The sequence below is a fragment of the Puma concolor genome, chromosome A2 (assembly GCF_028749965.1).
Source record: "Puma concolor isolate L17-30 chromosome A2, mPumCon1.1.hap2, whole genome shotgun sequence".
Taxonomy (NCBI): Eukaryota; Metazoa; Chordata; class Mammalia; order Carnivora; family Felidae; genus Puma; species Puma concolor.
This window is the reverse complement of record NC_141668.1, coordinates 113681197-113701321: the sequence shown is the minus strand read 5'-3', so window position 1 is coordinate 113701321 and position 20125 is coordinate 113681197. Positions and strand designations below refer to the sequence as shown.

Below are 20125 nucleotides of genomic sequence, written 5' to 3'. Positions count from 1 at the left end.
CATCCGAATGAATGAAAAAGTGCTCATCACTACTCCCTTCTAAACACAGACATTATTTAAGACTTACCACTTAAGTACTACGCACTTACCACCCGCTTAAATATATCAGTTCAGGTATAAGAGTTAAAAAAAAAAAAAAAAGAAATTAGAATACAACAGGGTCGTGAGGACTAAGCTTCAGCTTGGACAGTATCTTCAGAAGCACTCACAACTCACCTTCCAGTTCTTAGACTCAAATCTGAGCAAACTCTCCCAAGTCTGAAGACAAACACACTAATAGGAGACTCTATTAATCCGTGGATGAGAAGTCATGCGGCTAATCAGCTGCTTAAGTCACAAGGAAGAGACAAGAGCCTGTTCTTTTGGAGTCCAAAGAGAAGATACAGTATTTTCAACAGGAAAGAACCAACTGGCTAGATACCCACACACTAAGGTTTGAAGAAAGGCTGTCCACACGGCAGGATTGCCAGACTTAACTTGTTTGACCAAAGATTTAAGTAACAACATTCTTCAGACCTCAATCGAGCACTCTGCTGGAACCGGAGAGCTTCTACTTTACGAGCACTACGCTACAAACAAGCTGTGTTAAAAGTCACAACCGCACAGAGAACAGCTTACGGTTTATGAGGGAGCACTAAGGCAGCTACCAGAACAGGCTTTCAAACGCATCACTAAAAACAAAGGAGGCAGAGAGGGGCAGATACACCAGACGGCGAAAGATGGATCACCAACTTCAGCAGCACGGGAAAGCAGTACAACCCAGGGACTGATCAGAGTACTCGGGAGTCTGACCGCCCGGGGTCGAATCTCCCTCCAGAAGTTATTTACGGTGACCTTGGACAAACAAGTTAACCTCTCCGTTCTCTGACAATAATGGTTACTTCAGAGGGCCGTTCCGAGAATTAAACATAATGATCTGTGCAAAGTTCTTGCCCATCTGCCCAAAATACAACACACGCTCAAATGCTTGCTATTATTCTTCTCGATTTTCCACTTTTAAGAACCACTAGGCACCAAGGTTCAATTTAATGCGGTAGAAGATCCCCCGACGCGGTGGAATCCCAACACAGCCCGACAGCCAAACACCATCTTTCCCCCCCAGTAAGTTTGAAAACTTCTCTCAGGATTTACAACATACTTAGGACAAAAAGCTCCCTGTCTCCCAGAGCCAGAGGCGTCTCACATGTATACAAGTGCTTGGGGAGAGCCCAGTGCACGTGATCTGACTCACTGCCTTGACTCAGTTGCTGTCAGGGAACCTCTCTCATTAGCAGGGTCGGGCTGTTCAACTGAACAGACAGACAGGAACGTGGCTCAGCCTTGGGCGCCTGTTAACAAGGCCCGCGCGGTCGGCGGGTCCCGGGCCAGCGTCCCCCGGACAAGTCAGCGGGCGGGGTCGGCTCCGACACACTCCGGCTAGCTACTCCCAGAGCCCCAGCCCAACAGCGCGTCCCGCCGCGGCGCAGGGCCCCCAGTGCCCAGAGGCCACCCGAATCAGGAGACCCTCCGGGGTCGCGGGTCTTGACGCCACCAATAAACAAGGCGTCCGGGACAGCCGGCCCGGGGTCCGCAACCCGGCCAGAGGTCACACCCCGCGACCTCTGACCTCCCCCCCGGCCGGGCGCGGTCCGGGCCTGCGCTTGGGCCCTGGGCGACGCGGAGTTTCCCCGCGAGGCCTGCGCTGGGTCCAGAGCCTGCCCAAGACACGGACGACGCGAGGCCCAGGCGACCGAGGAGCTGAGGAGGGGGATGGGACCAGGCCACCGGCCGGGCTGGGCCCAATGCTTACCGCGGCCGCTCCGCTGGGGGCTCCGGGCCGGGCGCGTAGCTAGGGCTCCCACCGAGGAGGAGATGCAAGGGAGGAAGGACAGAGGCAGAGAAGTCCAAGTTCCGGTTCCAGAGGACTCCTCGGCACTCCCCAAGCCTTCAACGCCGCCGCTGCCGCCGCCTCAGGCTTTATGGCCAAGACTCCGGCTCCGCTCCCACTTCCGCCACCGCCGCCGCCCCGAGCGGAAGTACCTGTCACGAGACGCTCGACGCCAAGAGTGCGGGGGAGGAGCCCGCCTCAATCTTCCGTCACGTTCCGGCCGCCTCTGGGCTGAACCTTGATCATGTGGCACAAACATGTCTGCCCCTTAGTGGTTGTCGCCATCTTTGAGGCTCGTACAATGAGCAGGACGGCGCCATGTTGAACCCGCAAACGGATGTCTCAGCCATTCCCTGTTACCCTGGAATAATGAATGCCAGGGAAGAGAGGACGTGAATGAACTGGCTCTTCCATTAGAGTCCTTCTGCAGAAGGCCCTGATCACAACTAAAGAGTCCTACTGTGTGCCCTGAGTTCTTCAGGATTCACAAAGCATGCTGTAGGAACAGGCTTTCTTAGGGAGAAATCTGAGTGTTAAGACACAAGAGAGTGGTTATTTGACAAACTTACAACGGGTTGAGGAAGGGCACCCGTATATATTGAGTATCTCCCGTGACCCTGTACTATATACCTTTGGATCATCTCCATTTTAACCACTTTAGGGAAAGATTATGTTCACCATTTTGCAAATAGGCAACAGAGACCCACTACAGGTCACTGTGCATCGCTCCACGCAGTAATTGGTAGAGTGGGATGTGAATCAAGGGATGTCTGATGTCAACGTGCATAATCGAGTAGACGGCAAATGACTGCACCAATTGTGTTACAGAGTGATAAAGACATGGAGGTAAATTAGACACTACCAGAACATTTTTTTTTTTCTGGCAGAAGAAAGGGTCCAAGAAAACGGAAAAACAGTGTAATCCAACTAACATGAGGTCACTTCTTAGTGAGTCACAGACATGCCAGGTGGAGCTGTCACACAAAGTAAACTTTATTTGCAGCAAATAGGGGCGCCTGGGTGGCGCAGTCGGTTAAGCGTCCGACTTCAGCCAGGTCACGATCTCGCGGTCCGTGAGTTCGAGCCCCGCGTCAGGCTCTGGGCTGATGGCTCAGAGCCTGGAGCCTGTTTCCGATTCTGTGTCTCCCTCTCTCTCTGCCCCTCCCCCGCTCACACTCTGTCTCTCTGTCTCTCAAAAATAAATAAACATTAAAAAAAAAAAAAAATTTTATTTGCAGCAAATAAGGAGATTGCTGAGGAATAACTTCCGAAGCCATGACTTCCTGAGCGAGGGTGAATAGGTTCCTTTTACTTAGGGTTAGGATGAATATTTCGATGGAAGCCTTGTCATCCTATGTAGAGGGAGGCAAAAGGAGGCACAGGCACCTTAAGGAAACATGCCTATACATACATCGTATGTTATGTATATGAGGCGTATGCTCCTCCTTGGGCAGAGATTTTACTATTATAATGAGGTAATTGTAACTGTCAGTCACTCCATGGATCTCTCCATGGTCCATCTGCACAGGCATGAGTGGGGGGTTAAGTTCAAACTGGTCTGGGTGGTCTAGGCAGTTGTCATTGCTTGAGAGGTATTTCTGTTTCCATCTGGGATGTTATGTCCCTCAGGTCTTTTGCCTGAGTTAAGAGATAAGCTGGAAAGAAGAGCTTAAGGAAAAAGGTGAGAGAAAGGTCAGTGAGTACAATAAACAGGTAGGCAGTAAAGGTCAGGCTTTGGGGCCCAGCTGGTGACAACAGCTCAAGACTCTCTGAGCTTAGGAGGGTGGGACACCCTACCAAGCACCTGCCCCATCTGAGCACATTAAGATCAACTCAGAACTCAGATCAACATCTTCGACAACATGCTCTTCTCATAGTCCTTTCCTGTCTTGGTTCATGAAAGCTTCATTCTTTCAGTTGCTCGGTCCAAAAAATGTTGGAATCATTCTTGTCTGCTGTAGTGGACTGAATAGTCACCGGCCAAAAGGTAAGCCTCTACCGTGGAACCTGTGGATGTGACCCGATTTGGAAAAAGGGTATTTGCAGATGTAATTAAAGATCTTGAGATGAAAGCATCCTGGATTATCCAGGTGGGTCCTACATCCAATGACAGGTGTCCTTAGAAGATACACACGGGGTACAAACACACAGAGAAAAGAAGTCCATATGAAGATGGGGTCAGAGATTGGAGTGAGTAGCCATAAGCCAACGAATGCTGACAGCCACCAGGAGAAGCTGAAAGAGACAAAAAAGGTGGAGGGGTAGGGTGGGGGGGTGGAGGCTTTGATTTTGAATTTTCTATTTAAGATGTATTTGAGAGAATATATTTCTGTTGTTTTAAGCCACCAAGCTGGTGGTGATTTGTTTACAGCAGTCCTGGAAAATGAATTAAACTCCCCTCTCTCTTGTACCCCTCGTTCACAGCCTTCAAAAGATATTCAGAGCATGACCACTTACTATCTCTGCCATTACCACCTGTTCTGAACCTCCATCACTTCTCCCCCGGATTGCAGTCAAAAATCGTGCTTGCCTGCTCCCACCTCACTCCTTGTCAATTCTTAACACAGCAGCCAGAGTAATTCTATAAAAATGTCAAACCATGTCATTCTCCTGGTCAAACTCTTCCCATAAATCAGACTAAAACTAAAAGCTGTACAAGCAAAAGGTCCTGCCCCATCAGGGTAGGTGGGTAGACCCACCTCAGATAGGTCTGCTCGAACTACATTAGTTTAAGAAAAGAGAAGGCACACATCTAACTCAGGTCTTTGCCGTTGTATTTCGTTCTGTCTGAAAGGCTCTTCCCTCAGATACCTGTACGGCCACTCTCACTTTCTTCTTTCTTCAATGTCATCTCCTCAGTGAGAATGGCCTTTCCTATTTAAAATGGAAGTTCTCCTTCCTACCGACACAAAATACCACTTGCTATTTCCCTGCTCGCTTATTGCCCATCTCTGCACTAGAATGGCATCTCCATAAGAGCAGGCATTTTGGTCTGTTTCATTCATAGCTATGTCCCTGATCCCTAGAATAGTGCTAGGGCACAGTCGGTGCTCAAGGAGTACCTTTCGCAGAGTATTCACGGGAATAGAAGTTGGAAATAGTCTCAAAGGCCAAGAATTATGGAAACTGCGCCCCATCCTGCAGCCTTACAAAGTGCCAGGTTTGAAGATAAGCAATTACAGAACACAGGGAAAGGCAGAGCACAAAAGGAGAAACCTGTGAGCCCCTGCCTTCTAAGAAGCTGACTGAGGAGGCTATTCAGATGTAAACACGGGCTATTTCTTGTGGAAAAGAAGGGATGACTCAGAAGAAACTCACCAGAGGGTAGAGTCAAGAGCTGCAGAGAATCGGTCCCAGGAAGCAGTATTGGACCAGAATCTAAGAGCTGGCAGCGCATACCTAACTGGATTTCAGAATTGCTATGACCCAGGGTAGCCACGTCACTCCCGTTTTCCCCCTTTGTTGGAACAGAAGTGTCTGCTTGAGATCTGGTGAGCTCAAGCCTGGTCAACTCTACTTGCTGGGTATCTGGAAAGCAGAAAACCCGTCCGTAGCTTGCACGTCTTCAGATCAAGAGGAATAGTACTCAAGAAGCTGTTCTTGAGGAATCATCTGTACCTGATCTGTACCTGGACCTGATTTATATGATAAGATGCATTATGAGCCAATGATATTTTGGGATGAGACTTCAAGGGTCCTTGGGAGGAAGTAAATATCTTTTGCACATGGAAGTAATAGAAATAATTTGTGTCTAGAAGGTGGTCTGTTGTAGATTAAAGGCAGTGGTAAATTCTTTGCTCCTACTTCGAGATGTGGAGTCTACTTCCCTTCCTTTTGAATTTGGGTGGGGATGGGGGCACCTGGGTGTCTCAGTCAGTTAAGGATCCAACTCCTTTTTTTTTTTTTTACATTTATTTATTTTGAGACAGAGAGAGACAATGCATGAGCAGGGGAGGGGCAAAGAGAGAGGGAGACACAGAATCAGAAGCAGGCTCCAGGCTCCCAGCTGTCAGCTCAGAGCCCGATGCGGAGCTCGAACTCACAGATTGCGAGATCATGACCTGAGCCGAAGTCAAGTCGGATGCTCAACCGACTGACCCACCCAGGCACCCCATGGAGTTTGCTATTTAAACATGGCAAGTTTCAGGGGCGCTTGGGTGGCTCAGTCGGTTGAGCATCTGACTCTCAATTTCAGCTCAGGTCATGATCCCAGGGTTGTGGGATTGAGCCCCATGACGGGCTCTGCTCTGAGCCTGCTTGAGATTCCCTCTCTCTCTCGCTCTCGCTCTCACTCTCGCTCTCTCTCTCTCCCTCTGCCCCTTTCCCCTGCTTGCGTGCTCTCTCTCTATATATAAAATAAATAGAAATGAAACAAATTAAAAAAAAAAGAAACATAGCCAAGTTTTGCTCAAGGGTTTCTTCCTTGGCAGTTCCTACTAACCCAGGAGTCACTTGCTGGCTGTTCCTCCATGCCTGCTCTAATCTTCCCTTTTTGGTACTTCCCCAGTCTAAGCCCCTGTGCCTTTGAGAAACTCACTTGAGCAATGTGGGCCTCAATTTCCTCATTCAAAAATGGTAGTGGGGCGCCTGAGTGGGTCAGTTGGCTAAGTGCTAACTTCAGCTCAGGTCATGATCTCACGGTCCATGAGTTTGAGCTCCGCGTTGGGCTCTGTGCTGACAACTCAGAGCCTGGAGCCTGCTTCGGATTCTGTGTCTCCCTCTCTGCCCCTCCTCCACTCAATCTCTCTCTCTCTCTCTCTCTCTCTCTCTCAAAAATAAAATAAACATTAAAAATAAATACATGGAATTGATAACACCAATTCTGAGTTGTTGTGGGAATCAGATGTGAAAGTGATTTATCAAGTACTCTATCACATGTAGGAGAATGAATGAAGTTATATATCAGTTGCTGGGTGAGATAAATCTGGGGTGGTGGCTTCAGGCATCTTCCTGCTAAATGTAGTGAAGGAAACAAAGATCCATTCATTTGTTCATCCAAAACAAATCAGTCCTCAGCTTGCAGGACGACCCTAGGAACAGAGAGATGTACCAGCCACGGTCCCGGTGCTCCAAGAGGTCCCAGTGTTGTGTGTGTGTATGTGGTCAGGGGTGTACCTACAAAAAGACAACCTCACATTACACAAGGTCTTCTTCCTCTTCCCATAACACTAGCCACAGACTGCTTTCCAGAGCTTTCCTGCTCACAAGGCTGCACTGTAGCCCTCTGCCCACAGTAACCCTGTTAGGAATGGGCACTCGACCAGCTCCAGGGAAATCAAGGCTAATAACTCTCAAGTCCAGGGGTTCCTGGGTGTTGCAGTTGGTTAAGTGGCTGGCTTTGGCTCAGGTCATGATCTCACAGTTTGTGAGTTCGAGCCCCACGTAGGGCTCTGTGTTGAGAGCCTGGAACCTGCTTCAGGTTCTCTGTCTCCCTGTCTCTCTGCTCCTCCCTGGCTTTCTCTCTGTCTCTCTCTGTCTCTCAAAACGGAATGAACGTTAAAAAATTTTTTTAAAAACCGCTCAAGTCCAGTTCTTCTTTGGGGTGGAGGAAGGCAGATTTTTGGAAGAGAGAAGACGTTTTCCCTGTGGATAAAGAGTAAGACATGTCTAGAATTGCTGGGGGATTTCTTGTCACCTTGAGGGCAGACCACCTGGGAGTCTTTACTTACTAAATAACAGAAGAAAACAGGGGTGCCTGACTGGCTCAGGTGGTAGAGCATGCAACTCTCAATCTCAGGGTCATGTGTTCAAGCCCCACGCTGGGTTTTACGTAAAAAATAAAAACAGAGGAAAACAAAGAGATGGTGAGGGACATGTCTTAGGGTTAAAATCTGGGCACTTGTATCCAGTGATGCCTGAATCCACCTGCCTCCTCCCTCCCCCATTTCCCCAACCCCATCTCCACTCCACCCTCCAGCCTTCACCACTTGTTTAAGGGAAAGTCACAGCCATTCCCAGGGGCCAGCCTCAAGCAGGAGCTACAGCGGCTTCAGGTCCCAAGTCCCGCCCAAGTGGACTTACACAGGCTTTGGTGACTCTTCTACGGACTGCTCAGAAGAGGCAGGAAATACAGCCCAGAAATGAAGGGGGGTGAACATCCCCCTGGATAAACTCTGATCAACGGGAGTCAGGATTTGGGGACTGAGAGGTAAAGTCTTGCTTTTATCTTTCCCCAGTGGATGGTTCCAAATGCCTGTCTAGAGATATCTCATGGGACTAAAGTTGTCAGAATTAGCAAATAAAAAGACTTGGCTTAGGGCCGCCTGGGTGGCTCAGTCGGTTAAGCGTCCAAGTTCAGCTCAGGTCAAGATCTCGTAGTTCATGGGCTCAAGCCCCATGTCGGGCTCTGTGCTGACAGCTCCAAGTCTGGAGCCTGCTTCGGATTCTGGGTCTCCCTCTTCCTCTCTGCCCCTCCCCAGCTCGTGCTCTGTCTCTCTCTCACTGTCTCTCAAAAATAAATAAATGTTAAAAAAAAATTTTTTTTTAATTTGGCCTAAAACATTATTCGTATTCATCTGGAATTCAAATTTACCTGGGCGTCCTATATTGATCTGGCAGCCTGTATGAGACCCAGCAACCAGCTGTGCCTGCTGAGGCTGTGACCAGTATGATAACACATTACCTTCTGTTTGTTTTCCCTTCTCCCCTGTCCTTTCCTCACTTTGCTTTTTCTTTCACTCTTGCTGCCCAGGTAATGAACTCAACAATAAAGCAGTAGCATGTCAGGCTTGCTCTCAGGTTCTGTGTGCTAGGAGCCAAGCCTTGCACATAAGGCAGCTCAAGTTAGATTTCTGTCACTTACATCCGAGAGTCCTGATGAAAACTTGGCCTGTTTCCTCTTCTGTGGAATGAGGATAGGAGTTTCCACCCCATTGATAGCTTAGGATGGATGAGAAGGTCCAAAGACCTTATGAAGGGCAAAGTGGCAACCCCACAGCCAGTAGTAGGTCATTGCAGTCACCCCAGAAGACAGGAGGTTGAGTCCCAGAGCTGGCCCCTGCCACACTGAGTTAATGAGGCCAGGAGAAAGGGCTGCTAACCATTCAGTGGCCGTGGGATCCTTCTGTGTTCTCTCATATGGGTGATGTCTGCCCTGGGGACCACTGCCAAGGTGGACCACTGTATTTGTTCCAGACTTTGCACTTCAGATTAATAAGCACCACGCGGACCAGGGAGTCCTGCTGCCACCCAGGCATTCTTTCTAGAGTGTGGATCGAAGCCCCCCTCTAGCCTCTGAAGCCATCATCCCGACAATGCTATGGGTGCTTTGTCCTGCCTTTAGCAACACATGCCCATCCCTGTGTGTGCCTCTGGTCCCCTTTGCCCGGGATGCCCCTATACCATGGTCTTCAAGGCCCTACATCATTTGGCCTTTGGCTTTCTTTCATGCGTTTATTCATGCAACAAACCTAGTTTGAGCACTTACTGTGTGGCAGGCATTATTCTAAGCCCCGGAGAGAGAGAAGTGAACAAATCAGACAAAACCCTTGCCCTCGTGGAACTTACACGAGGCAGACACAGAAAATAAACCATAAGTGAAAATAAACCATAATAAACCATAATAAGTGAAATATGTAGCATGCTAGATGGCGATATGTGATGGAGAAAAATACAGTAGGGAAGTGGGGTTGGCGAAGGACCGTGCCCCCAGCTAGTCTCCCTTTCTCCCTTGATCAGTCCACTCCTGCCACACTGGTCTTCTTCCTGTTCTCAAATACATCAGAGTTGTTACCACCATTGCCTTCTTAGGTCCTCTGTCTCAACTATTTCCCCTCTCCTCCATTCTGAAGATCTTTACACAGCTGGATCCTTCCTACCATTTGAGTCTTAACTCAAATGACACTATAGGTGAAACCCCCCTGGATCACCCTGTCTAATGCACTTCTCAGTAATTCTTTATCCTATGGCCTTGTTGCATGGTATCATTTTCTCCATATCATCTCTAGTTACAAGAGGAGGTGGGAAATGAAGGACAGGGTTAGGCAGCTGCCTTCTGGCAACAGCTGTTTGCCATGGAAGTGGGAGAAGAAACTTTGGTGGACAGCTTTCTGCCTCTGACACATATACAGCATGATACATGCTACATGCAGGAAACAAAGGGGTGGGGGTGGCCCAGGAGAGGCACCTGATGTAGCCTGAGAGACAGAGGAGTCATGGGCGGGCTTCCCAGAGAAGGTAGTGATGAGGTGACTCATGAAGGGTAAGAAAGAATCTGCTGGGCAAAGGAAGAAGGAGGTTACTGCCAACAGAGGAATGACTATGTGCAAAGGTTTGGAGAAAAGAGAGAGCATGTCATAACGTATTTTGTTTAACTTTTTAAATGTTTGTTTATTTTTGAGAGAGAGACAGAGTTGAGCAGAGGAGGGGCAGAGACAGAGGGAGACACAGAATCCAAAGCAAGTTCCTGGCTCCGAGCTGTCAGCACAAAGCCCAACGCAGGGCTCGAACTCATGAGCCGTGAGATCATGACCCGAGCCGAACTCAGACGCTTAACTGACTGAGCCACCCAGGCACCCCCTGTCATAACTTACTCCAGAAATTGATGATGGTTCAGTGTTCCTAGGAAACAGCGTTAGAGGAAAGAAAGCCAGAGCTGCAAGGAAACCTAAGAAGAAAGAGTAGGTCATAATAGGATGTGAACACCTTTGACCTAGATGTTGCCAGGGGCCTTTTCCTGTTTTCCTGGTATTGACAATTGAAGTAGATGCAAGGTTGAGGACAGTGTTGAGGACCTCGCATTTAAGGATGATTAAGGATGTCTACTAAGACTGGGGCAAGAACAGGCACTGCCCTGGGAGTATACAGAGAAGTGGCAGGACTGGCCCTACCACAGTCACCCTCCTCCCCCGCCCCTCTATGAGCAAAAGTATGGGAAGAGGTGAGACAGGGAATCCATGTAGGCTCAGGGTCCACTGGGGACTCCTGGTTTTTTTTTTCCCTTCCCCACCATCGCCAAGGTGAGGGGATTCTATGAGACTTACTCTTAAAGCTGGGGTGGGGGGCTACGAGCAAGATTGATGTGCATCTGGTTTCCCAGTGGAACCTCCACTTAGGCAGCAGGTGTGTTGATCCTGCCCTCTGCCTCCCTGGACAGAGAAAGGACAGGGACATGAGGACAAGAGGAGGCTGCAGGGGAGCTGCCAACAAACCCTCTGGGGTGAGGCTAATGGGCAGGAGTTTCCCAGCATCAAGGGTTTGGGCCAGAAGGGCATCGGGCTTGAGCCACTGTATCAGCTACCTATTGCTGCAAAACAAAATACCCTAAAACTTAGAGCCATGAACCAATAGTCATTTATCATGTCATGATTTCTGTGGACCAGGAGTTCAGATGGAGCACACTACACATGACCTATCTCTAGTCCATGATGTCTGGGACCTCAGCTAGAAGCTACCATCATCTGAAAGACTTACCTGGGGCTGGAGAATCTACTTCCAAGGTGGCTCACGCACATGGCCGGCAAACTGGTGCTGACAAATTGGTTTCTTTCCATATGGGCCACTCCAAGGGACTGTTTGTCCTTATGACACGGAAGCTGACTCCCCCCTGAGAAAACAACCCAAAGGACCAAGATAGAAGCTGTAATGTCTGATACTACCAAGCCTCAGAAGTCATACACTGTCACCTGTACAGAATTCGACTCACCATACAGTTCAGCTCTGATTCTGTGTAAGAGGAAACTACAGCAGGAAATGAACACCAGGAGGTAAAGATCATTGGGCCCAAAGTGGAGGCTGGAGACCACATCCCTGTTTTGCCTTCTCACCCAGAAGGGCTGATGAGGGAAGGGGGGATCCTTAAGCGGATTGGGGGTTTATCCTTAGCAGAGCTGAGTCAGATCTCACTCATTTTGATTTTGATCTATGGGAAGACCCCACAGGGTTCTGTGCATAACTCACACATGCCCTGTTAGAAATGCAGGTCCCACGGAAGAGGTCAAGGATCAGTGAGCATAGCCAGAGAAGCAGCCACGGCCCTGTATCCTCTCCTAAAAAGACCATCTTCTCCCCACTGCTCTGGAGTATCACCTTTCTCATAAATCAGATGACTGCATATTTATGGGTCTATTTCTAGACTCTGTCCCGTGCCACTGAGCTGTTTGCCTATCTTCATGCCAATACTACATTGTATTAATTATTATACTTACGTGAGTAAGTATCTGGTATCTGGTAGCGTAAGTCCACCACCCTTGTTCTTCCTCTTCTGAATTGTCTTGGCTCTTGCTGGCCCCTTGGATCTCCATATACATTTTAGAATCAACTTGTCAATTTCCACACAAAAAATTCTGCCATAAATGTTGACTGGAATTGCATGGCATTCGTAGATCCATTTGAGGAGAATTTTGCCGAGTTACAAAGTTAGGACTCAAATACTTGCTTCTGTACATGTTACACTTCAAAAAACATTTCATGTCAGGGGCACCTGGGTGGCTTAGTCGGTTAAGCGTCCGACTCTTGGTCTCGGCTCAGGTCATGATCTCGCGGTTCATGAGCTGGAGCCCCAACCGGGGCTCCGTGCTGACCGCACGGAGCCTGCTTGGGATTCTCTCCCTCCCTCTCTCTCTCTCTCTGCCCCTCCCCATATTGTTCTGTCTCCGTCTCTCTCAAAATAAATAAACTTAAAAAAAAAAAGAGTCGGATGCTTAACTGGCTTAGCCACGCAGGCACCCCAATACTGCTTTTTACAGAAAGGGAGTTGATTTAAATTGTCTTTTAATTTATTTTTTTAAAGGAAAACTTTGTATCACCATTATAAGGGGATAATGAGTCTCTCTTAACATATAAAAATAACTGCCAAAATAAGCATACTTAAGCATTATTGAATTATAGATAGATATTGTCTGGTGAAGATTTTAAGAATGAACCTCGCTCTTTCTTTGTTCAAAAGGGGTACTTGCAAGTGTCAGAGAAGTGTACAAGGTACATTGCTGTCATATTTTTAATTTCTACTTTGGGTAATCAGAAAGATCAGAAAATACTGAAAAAAGAATAATTTTATCATCTGTTGCCAACTGTAGATTCACACGCAGTTGTGAGAAATAATACGGGGATGGTTCGTATACTTTTCTGTTTCCCCCAGTGGTGACATTTTGCAGAGTTATATAGTGCCTCACTGTGAGGATACTGACATCAATCTTTCTTTTTTTTTTTTTTTTTAACACTTATTATGAGAGACAGAGAGACACAGAGCATGAGCAGGGGACGGGCAGAGAGAGAGGGAGACACAGAATCCGAAGCAGGCTCCCGGCTCTGAGCCGTCAGCACAGAGCCCGACGCGGGGCTCAAACTCACAAACCACGAGATGATGACCTGAGCTGAGGTCGGATGCTTCACCGACTGAGCCACCCAGGCGCCCCTACTGACATCAATCTTACTCAACGTTCCTCACTTTTACTTGTACTCATTTTTGTGTATGTGTGTGTGTGTGTGTGTGTACTAAATTCCATGTAATTTGATCTCCTGTCTAGATTTGTGTATCCACCACCGTAGATTCTGTGTGTTTTTTAATGGTATGTCTTGCCCCAACTTGTCCTCATTTAGGAACCTGGGCTGATGGAGCAGGCCTCCCCTTACTGGCATAGCACGTGCTGTGTCATGGGGGTGTGGCTATGGAAATTATGCCCTGGCCCCCACTCACATGTGAAACCTGTTGCCTCCATTTCTGTTTTCTGAGACAAAGCCTGTCATGCCCTAACTAGCTTCAATTAGGCAGGGAAGCAAGATCTTACTAAGTTCCTGAAAGGAGGAGAATTTGAATACTAACGACCACTATCACACCGTTTACCCATTGTGTCCATTGGTGAACACCCTGAAAGGGCCAGGTCTCTAATCCATTCTTGGGGGAAAGCAAGGTGAATAGAACACAAACAATTATGTACAGCTTTCAAATAACCTCTTAGTAACATTGACACTGTGAGAGAGTAGATCAATTTCCCTTCTCGGGGGTCTTTAGAGACTATGTCAAGTGTGGGATAGTTATTCTGGTCATCTCTCTCTGCCTCCTTATTAACCAGGCACCAGGGTCTACCCATATGGCCTCCTAATCCTCTCTTGGGTTCATCCTTCTTTCTACTCCAACCTCTGAGCTCTACACCCCATACAGACCTACCATTCCACTCTCCTCCCAGGGTCTAGCCTCCACTCTGCCTTTCTCCAAGGTCTGCCAAGGTGATCTTTCTTCATTCTCAACGTTCTAGCCAAGTGGAACTCAATAATTAAACACCATGATAACAATGAATTTGAAATTCAAAGGGAGATTCTGAAGAATTAACTGTTGTTGGTGGTGGTTTTTTGTTTGTTTGTTTGTTTGTTTTAGTAAGCTCCAACCCCTGCATGGGGCTGGAACTCACAACTCCTGAGATCAAGAGTTGCATGATCTCCTGACTGAGCCAGCAGAATTAACTGTTTTGAGCTTTCCTTTCCAGACCTTATCCAAATACAGAAGGAATTTTTATGTAATAATAGTGATATATTACAGATACGATTTTTATATTGCTTATTTTACCTAATATTGTATCAAATCCATTTTACATGTTACCAAATAGTCCCTAAGCATACTAAAAGTAGCTGTCACTGGGGCTCCGGGGTGGCTCAGTCGGTTAAGTGTCTGACTTTGGCTCAGGTCATGATCTCAAGGTTCATGAGTTTGAGCCCCGCATCGGGCTTTGGACTGACAGTGCGGAGTCTGCTTCGGATTCTGTCTCCCTCTTTCTGCCTTTCCCCCTATTCTCTCAAAAATAAATAAATGATGAAAAAAAAGTAGCTATCACTTTCCTATTCTCCCTCATTATGTAAACAATATATTCATTATTGAACAGTTTAGAAAGATCAGGAATCCGTGAATAGGAAAACAGGGCATCAACAATCACACTACCTAGAGATAACCAGCAAAATAATACGTGGCATACATCATTACTGGTTTTTTGTGCATGCTTGACGTAACAACATAACATACCGTATTCGTTAACTTTAGAAAATATCAAAACTACCCCAAAACCCAGCAGCTAAAAATCAACACTTTATTATCTCACAGTCTCTGTGGTCAAGAATTCAGAAGCAACTTAGTTGGGTGCATCTGGCTCAGATTCTCTCAAAAGGCTGCAATCAAGGGGGTGGTTGAAACTATCCTCATCTCAAGGCTCGACCGGGGCTGGGAGGATCCACTTTGTTAATTTTTTTTTAATGTTCATTTTTACTTTTGACAGAGAGAGAGAGAGCACGAGCAGGGGAGGGGCAGAGAGAGAGACACACACAGAATCAGAAGCAGGCTCCAGGCTCTGAGCTGTCAGCACAGAGCCCGACGCAGGGCTCGAACTCATGGACTGAGAGATCAGGACCTGAGCCGAAGTCAGATGCTCAACCGACTGAGCCACCCAGGCGCCCCTTAGAAGGATCCACTTTGAAGCTGACTTGCTGGCTGTTGGCAGGCCTTCGGTCTGCCCTGTTGTGTGCGGACATTAGTTCCTCACCACATGGGATCTCCATAGAGCTGCTCATGATATGGCAGCTGGCTTCTCCAGAACGAGGAGAGAAGGGAGAAGCAGAGAGATGGAGAGTCTCCAGTATGGAAGGCACAATCTTTTTACAAAGTAGTATCCAAAGCAACGTTCCACCACTTCAGCTGTGTTGTTACGAGCCAGTCACTAAATCTGGCCTATACCAAAAGGCCAGATGAGAATCCCTGGGGCCATGTAAGGGGCTGCCTACTTACTGCTTATACAAAAGCTTATACAAAACATTATTCTGTAACCTACTGGTGTTTTGTTTACTGGAGATATAATTCATATACCACAAAAATTGACCTTTCACCAATTTTAGAGTGTACAATTCAGTGATTTCTGACATAGCCACAAGGTTGTGGAAACACTACCACTTATTCCAGAACATTTTCTTTTAAACAATTAAAAAGTGTTTTTAAATGTTTATTGATGAGAGAAAGAGAAAGAGAGAGAGAGAGAGAGAGAGAGAGAGAGAGAGCATGAATGGGAGAAGGGCAGAGAAAAAGGGAGACACCGAATCCAAAATAGGCTCCAGGCTCTGAGCTGTCAGCACAGAGCCCAAAGTGGGGCTTGAACTCAACAAGCCGCGAGATCATGACCTGAGCCAAAGTTGGACGCTCAACCGACTGAGCCACCCAGGCGCCCCTCAGGAATGCATCTTTAAAGAGTTCTAGCTCCATTCTTCTTCCTCTGGTAGCTGCCACACCAGACCAGGCCTGCAGGTTGTTATTTTTGAAGGTTACTGTGGACCTGGACAACAAGGGATGGGTCTAGGGCAAGTGCAAATGTCATAAAACACTGTTTGTACTGACACTCATATTTACTCTTGATTAAGTGTTCTTCAGGTTGTTTCAAGCCTTTGGCTAATTTCCACAGGCCTCAAAAAGTTGATTTTGATCATTTTTTCAGTTTTCTGGTTGATTTTAGGGAGGAAACAATTTTTTGAGTCCTTACATTGCCATTTTCACTGATCTCACTCACACCTCCTTTTTTTTTTTTAACTTGAAAATGAACTCTGAACTTTTTCAAATGACTAATTATTCTGAAGTATGATGTTCTCATGACTGAATTGCATTCCACTCTATGAATAAATTATTGTTGCTTGAAGAACCGCCTCCCAACTGTTAGACATTAGATGGTGGAAATCTCCAGGGATGTGCTGGAGCCAGGGGGCACTGACTCGCAAGACCCACTTGTATACCTCTCTTCCCAAATCCCTGGTCAATGAAAGTCCATTGGTAGCTTGAAATGGGCCATGGCAGAAATGCTTACATCACAGAAACTGGCAAAAGTACAAAATGTTTCTCTTTACCCCCAACCGGTAGCTGGCTGCTAAATATTTAACTGCACATCAGTGGGTGCGGGTACATAGCAGAAAGCCGTATTAGGACCACATTTCATTCGTTTGTGTATCCTCAAGACTCAGCAGAAGGCCTACCACACTGTAAGTGTTCATGGCTTTTTGTTCTTTTTGTGTACATGCTTTTTCAACATAGATTCCCAATTTGAGGACTATTTTATCATCTTTCTTGATTCAGCGTAACTTCAAAGCTCATTATATGTTGACACATAATTGTCATTATTTTAATGGCTGCAATTTTCCTTTGAATGAATGAATCATTGTTTCTTTAATCCCTTCCATGTCGATTTATTATTAGGTTATTTCCAATGTTTTGCGGTGATGGACATCTCTATGGAATGACCATTTTGTATCCTGTTAGAACTCCTTTAAACCTGGAACATGTTATTTTGTCAAAAAAACCCACCCGAGATAGAGTAAAAATCACACAGGACCTCCTAGATCATGAATTCTTTTATACAGCGAGTGTCTCTTCTAGTCTAAACTTAAAACCTTTATGCTGTACAGAAATTTTGCTACCCTGCTTCAGTCTTTTTCTTTTTTATATGGCAGGAGCTAAAAGGAATTGGCCCTGAACTTGCTTAGCTGTGTAAACAAAGGCAGGTGAGACCTGGCCGTGACTCAGGCCACTTGAGTCTCTGCAAGGACATACTGAATGTGTTAAAATACCTACCGTTACAGAGATTTGGAGCCTCTTTCATTTCCGTACAAACAAAGCCATGGGTGTTAAATCAGAGCCTGCGGAGGCAGGGGTGGGGACAGGTGGTGGTGCATAAGCAAAGAGGAAGGAGTGATCTCTCTGCATCTGTCACCCCACCATTCATGTGGTACACACATGAACATTTTGTTTTTTATTATTATTTGTTTCAAGTTTTTATTTAAATTCTCACATGAACACTTTAATTTTTTAAAATTTATTTATTTATTTTGAGAGAGAGAGAGAGAGAGAGAGAGAGAGAGAGAACATGAGTGGAGTAAGGGCAGAGAGAGAGGGAGAGATAGGATCCCAAGCAGCTTGGAGTCCGACACGGGGCTCGAACCCACGAACCATGAGATCATGACCTGAGCCAAAATTAAAAGTCGGATGCTTAACTGACTAAGCCGCCCAGGTGCCCCTCTTCGGGACATGTTTAAATGGCAAACCACGTAGGGGGAATTATTAGGTAAGTAATAATAGAGCATGGCAAACCACGCAGGTGGCATAGCAATTCCTAGGATTTGGAAAACCCACTGCAGGATCGTAGTTAGTCCTCCTGACAACTGTAACAGTTGCTTATTTTTTTTCCCCCACTTGAGAATGGACACTGAGGGTCAGAAAATAGAAATGACCTGTCAGGGTGACGTGGTGGCAGTGGTCAGTGACAAAGTTGAGATTCGCTCCTGGCCACTCCACTCCCACCCCCACTTTGTCACATACAGACTGTGAGAGCCACCAGCAGGGATAACTTTGGAGAAGTGAAAACTCTTCCAGGCCACTTCCTCCTGGTGGCTGTGGTCATCCATCAGCTCCCAGTTCCCCTCTGATGGGGCTGATCTGTTGCAGAGAATGCACTGTGCTGGTGGTGCAGAGCCTGCTTGGAATTCTCTCTCTCCACCCCTTCCCCAATTGCGTGCTCTCTCTCTCTCTCTCTCTCTCTCTCTCTCCCTCCCTCCCTCCCTCCAGGAGATCTACTGCACCCTCCAGTGTGCAGACTGGAAGGCTCAAGACCAGAGAGGAGGGAGGGGCCTGTCTGGGTCTCTGTTCCTTCTCCTTGCCCTCGTCTGTGGGCTGCGGTCTATATTCCAGGAAAATAAAAGAGAAAGTGCAGTGGAGATGGCATAAGGGGTTGGGATGCTGCTTGAGCACAGGCTGAGAGCTCCTTGTCCAAAGCCAATGACTCATGTGGCCCCAGGACTCACTCAGGGCAGCATATGGACGAGGGAGTGAGACCCAAGCCAGCCTTTCCAGGGATCCATTGGCCATTGGAGTGCTCCTTGGGCTAGAGGTTTCAACGCTGTCGTATGCTACAGACCAGGGCCAACCAGTAGGGAAGGAGAAAGTTTTTTTGGGCATCCCTGCAGCCCACTGCTCTTGCTACAATACAAACAACTTCTGTTTTATGTCCTAGATTGAGAACCATTGCCCTAACATCTTCTAGGCCTCAGGTTTGGGCATGTATGTACGTATGTATGTATTTGTTTAGAGGGAGAAAGAGAGAGACAGAGAGAGAGAGAGAGAGCGCAAGTGGGGAAGGGGTGGGGAGAGAGAGAATTCCAAGCAGGTTCTGCACTACCAGCGCAGAGCCTGATGAGGAGCTCGAACCCACAAACCGTGAGATCGTTTAGTTCTATGAACTATAGACTTGGAATCTAAGTTCCAAGTCTGTCAGATATGGTTATTCCGCCATCTACCCTTCCCTCGGCCTCTTTCTTCTACCTGCCTACTCCTGTGATCTCTGATTTTAATTTTACACTATCAAACCAGAGAGTGCTTATGTTTCGTTCTGTAACCAAAATTCTCTTCCTTGCTGCGTCTATAGGTTGACTTTTAAAGTTGAAAAGTCAATATTGCTCACAGGGTTAGAACTATATAAACATTATTACCAAGCAGTACACTATGGTTATATTTCCTTTCTTGGACAGCCTTTGATTTTTCTTGCACTGAACTTATCGAACTACTTTCAAGGGCGCCTGGCTGGCTCAGTCAGTTAAGCGTCTGACTTTGGTTCCAGCCATGATCTCACAGGTTTGGAGTTCAAGCCCCACATCAGGCTCTCTGCTGTCAACACACAGAGCTCGCTTCGGATCCTCTGTCCCTTTCTCTCTCTGTCCCCGCCCCCCCCCCCTTGCTCTCTTTCTCTCTGAAAAATAAATGAGACATTAAATAAAAATTAAAAACTAAAGTTGAAAAGTCAATATTGCTCATAGGATTAAAACTATATAAATAAGCACTATTACCTCCACAACCAAGCAGCATACTATGGTTACATTTCCTTTCTTTGATCAAAACCTTTGATTTTTCTTGTCTTCAATTATTTTTAGGGGTGCCTGGCTGGTAGAGTCCAGGGAGCAGGCCACTCTTGATCTCGGGGTCATGAGTTCAAGCCCCAGTTTGGGCATGGAGTGTACTTAAAAAATAAAGTAAAATAAAATAAAATCTTTAAAAAAAGGAAACAAAAGTCAACTACTTCCACTTAACGGCCTCTTAACGGTCTTCCATTTTTTTCCAATGACCATATAGTAATTCAAGTCTGTAGATTTAAATTTTTTAATTAAAACTTTTATCGTAGTGGGGTACATGCCACATGAAGTTGGCCATCTTGACCTTTTCTGAGTGTTTAATTCAGTGGCATTAAGTACATTCACACTGTTTGGCAACTATCACCATCCACGGAGCTTTTTCACCATTCCATATTAAAACTC

The 20125-nt window shown here is 46.7% G+C and overlaps 1 protein-coding gene and 1 long non-coding RNA gene across 2 annotated transcripts in view; both read right to left on the bottom strand.

Annotated features, from left to right (window-relative positions):
- The window catches only part of RAB7A (RAB7A, member RAS oncogene family), a 71111-nt gene extending 69106 nt beyond the window's left edge, over nt 1–2005 (bottom strand). The window contains exon 1 of the mRNA XM_025922468.2: nt 1790–2005. The gene's annotated coding sequence lies outside the window, so the exon portion shown is untranslated. The remainder of the gene's footprint in view (nt 1–1789) is intronic.
- A 1086-nt stretch (nt 2006–3091) lies between these two features.
- LOC147583451 (uncharacterized) lies at nt 3092–19848 on the bottom strand. The gene is made up of 3 exons (XR_015243116.1): nt 19661–19848; nt 11279–11411; nt 3092–3535 (listed from the first exon to the last, which is right to left on the bottom strand). It is a non-coding gene; the product is annotated as an uncharacterized LOC147583451 (long non-coding RNA).
- Nucleotides 19849–20125: the final 277 nt, after the last annotated feature.